Below are 3,658 nucleotides of genomic sequence, written 5' to 3'. Positions count from 1 at the left end.
GAAACCAACACAATTTAAAGGTTCAGGATTGTGGTTTTAAAAGTTGAATTTTCATGTATTTCATATCTTCCTTATTATTTTTATTTACTTATTTAATTTAGTTATTTTTATTTATTCTACTAGTCCTTTTCAGAAAGAAGCTGTTAAAGCTGACTTAAGATTTTTATGTTATTTTCTATGACATACAAAACAAATTGATGTATGTAATACTATTAAACATGATATACACATGTGTATATGTCTGAAAAACATTATGCTGTATATTAAAGTTTGTATTTTCTGCAGAATGTTTGTTCATCTTTTAAGTTCATTTCAATTAGAAGAATATGAACTTTTAATATTCATTCAGAGGTTTTCTGACTCTAAATTTTCTTTTGTCATTACTCATCTTTTTATTATTTACATTTTAAACATGTTTAGCTTTTTTCCAACTTCTTCTGTGTGAACATCAGCTTTCAAAAGTTCAGCACTTTTGTTTTCAGGTTAAAAATTCTGCATTTTCCAGCTCATTCAGAATTTTTAACTTAACATTCAGCAATTAATTCATTTCAGTGCATACATTCATATTCAAGCATTCACACTGCAGTTTCTTAAGAAAAAAGAAAATTCCCCAAAACGGTTACAGGAGCTGCTATGGAAACGTGAAACAAATGGATTTACACAAACAGGCTGTCTTTCTGAGGTTTTAATTCAACTTTGCAAAATTAAATTAAGGAAACAAATTATTAGAAACAAGTGATCTACCTACCATATTCACATAAAACAATCAGAACAATTAATATAAAAGAACACCTGTATATTCACAAAGAACTGTAGAAAGCTAAAACATGATACTAATCCATTCACCTAACGCAGCTTAACAGTCTCTTGGATGAGCAAATTTGGAAGCATCAGATGTATGCTGAGAAGTGTGCCCCATCCAGGTCAGTCAACAGTTGAAGGACGAGTGAGGCAACTTCTGGGGCCACCCACCACTTTGGTGTAAATGCATCTGTGAGTCGCTGATCTAATTCAGTATGTCACAGTCAGTGTCTTATAGAAGTTCAGTGCTGCAGTAGTATTACTGTGTACAGTTTGCTATCTGATGGGAGGAATCTCCTAAATTTATAATATTTTAAAGCCTTACATCCCAAATAAAAAGAAAAACACCACCTGATCGTGGCCAAACAAAAAGTGACTGATTGGCATTTCTTGCAAGAGCCAAAGCTGTATATAATAACACTATTGCAGCAGTATGTAATCTATTCAGATTTGTTATATTTGAAAGCTTGGCCTCACAATTTAAAGAGGGTAATAAGCAAAAAATAAAATATCTATCTATCTATATAATAAGACAGATATCTTACTATCTATCGATAGATGGGCCATCAGTCCCTTTATTTTCAGTAAATTTTGAAGTATGAGATGTTTACTTGTGAGCATAGATCTGATGCTTCGAAATTAGCTCTAATGGTACAGTATAATACTACTGCAATAGTATTAAGTTGTATAGTTTTGGCACTTGCATGGCATTTATTATAGTGAAGGTATGGGTCACACTGTGGCTTTAAGCATTTAAAAGAAAAAACAAAACAAAAAAACCCCCAAAAGTCAAATAAATAAAATATCAGAATGATGAAAGAAAGGATGGCTTCATTTAGGATTTAGAGCATTGAGAGCCAAATCTTAACTATGTACAAGTTAAAATAGATAGATAGATAGTTAGATATCTAACTATCTACAAAAAAACCAAACAAACACACACATCCATATGGCTTTGCACTGCATGCTCCCTACAGTGAGGGTTGGTAAATTACTTGAGTGCAGTGTTTGTTATGCAGTGTTTTGATACTCTTAGATGCTGACCATGAAGTTCAGGTTCTTGTCTTCTTCTTATTTTTCTGTGTACAGCTTGGGCCATCCGCTCATAATACTGTCAGTTGTTTGGTTGAAGGTTTTTCCTGACACCCCTGAACTCTGCGATCCTGGTTCTGTGAAGTGTGGAAAACAGAAAAAAGATACTATGAACATAACCACAGATTAACCAAATAACACTTGGTATTATTTCTACAAATTGAAACTAATGCAAATGCATACTATCTATCTATATATATATATATATATATATATATATATATATATATATATATATATATATATATATATATATATATATATATATATATATATATATATATATATATATAAAACAAGTTAGAAATGTGTATTGACACAGACCCAACCTGATAATTGCACATAACATGTTAGAGTAAAGCTTATAAAAATTATACTTATTTTTGTGTCTAGAGATATAACTGTAAATTCCTAATGATAGCTAAATAAAAACAGGCTCAATAACATTTTGTTACAATTAAACAATATACATATATCATTCCAAATATAGTATAAACTGTCATTACTGTATTTCTGTAATAAATAAAATCATAATCTCACTGATATTATTTATGCCACACTTAATACATTTCTGTTTAATACTCATGTCATTGTATTTTCTCAAATTTAAACATTATACTGTAATGCAGGGTGGGTTTTTTTAGTCAACTGTTAAATATTGTTTTGGTTTTTTAACATTGTTTAGAAGTATAGAAATTACTAAAAAGATCTAGATCATGAATCTTAAAGTCGTCAATCAACTCCAGCTGCCCTGATTTAAACCATTTGTCTGGTGAAGACAATTCTACCAATGGAAAATAAGTTTGAATTTATCGGGCCAATCAAAATGCTCTATCCAATATGCCTGTAGTAACTACTGACATTATGTTTCTCTGTGGCAAATCCCTGTCAAATTTGCATCGGTGCACCTTTTGAAATACTGCTTCTAAACCCAAGGCAATGAAAATACAATTTGAACCGTGAGGGTCTTAAGGACTTGTTCTACACAACAATGTGTTCTTTATGTTCCAGCTGTCAAAAAAGTGGCCACATAAGCAATTTCAAAAGTTGGGTCTTTCCTCCTGTTCCTGACAGATAATACAATCTATAGGTTAGTTACAAGGTACTTGCTTGTTATTTCCTGAAAATGCAAGGTGAATTCTAATATTGGGGGGGGGGGGGGGGGGGGGGGGTGTTGAGCTGAAAAGTAACAGCTGCAGATGTTAGGCACAAAACATCTGCTAGATACAGTTCATGGTGACTCTTGATGACATTAATATGAGCTGGCAGTGCCTCTGTAATATTGTTAACAATGATGAAAGTTTTTAACCAGCTGACTGTTTGTCTTATGAGTAGACACCCCTCTACACACTAAGTATATCGAAATAAACGGCTTTTGTCTCGAGCGCATCACGCACTTTGATGGTCGCGAGCAGATTCCTTCTAGAACATCAGACCGTTGGCTGTTATTTGACGTCTAAAACGTAACTGCAAAAGGTAGGTGAGTATTATTGATTTAAACGCACAGTTAATCTCTTAAATCGAAATATGTAGACCCAAATCAATAACACAACTCCATAATTGATGTTATTATATATATTAAAAAAAACCCAGCACGAACAAATAATAAGTACCTAAAACCTCTGGTTATAAAAACCGAATTCTACCGTTAGCAGGCACTTCTTTAGCTAAGCTGTCAGTTAAACATTAGCAAAGGTGACAAAGAAATCACCATAAACATTTTTTTTAATATCTGTGAAATAAACCAATTTTACTGGTTTGTTAA

The 3,658-nt window shown here is 32.2% G+C and overlaps 1 long non-coding RNA gene across 1 annotated transcript in view; it reads right to left on the bottom strand.

Moving 5' to 3' along the window:
• Positions 1-670: 670 nt before the first annotated feature.
• Positions 671-3,658, bottom strand: part of LOC309720706 — a 4,526-nt gene continuing 1,538 nt past the window's right edge. Inside the window, exon 2 of the long non-coding RNA XR_014280560.1 lies at positions 671-1,970. This is a non-coding gene — a long non-coding RNA (uncharacterized lncRNA). The remainder of the gene's footprint in view (positions 1,971-3,658) is intronic.

The sequence above is a fragment of the Aulonocara stuartgranti genome, assembly GCF_965226115.1.
Source record: "Aulonocara stuartgranti genome assembly, chromosome: 13".
In the NCBI taxonomy this organism is placed as follows: Eukaryota; Metazoa; Chordata; class Actinopteri; order Cichliformes; family Cichlidae; genus Aulonocara; species Aulonocara stuartgranti.
The sequence above is the reverse complement of the archived record's forward strand: the minus strand, read 5'-3'. Positions and strand labels throughout refer to the sequence as shown.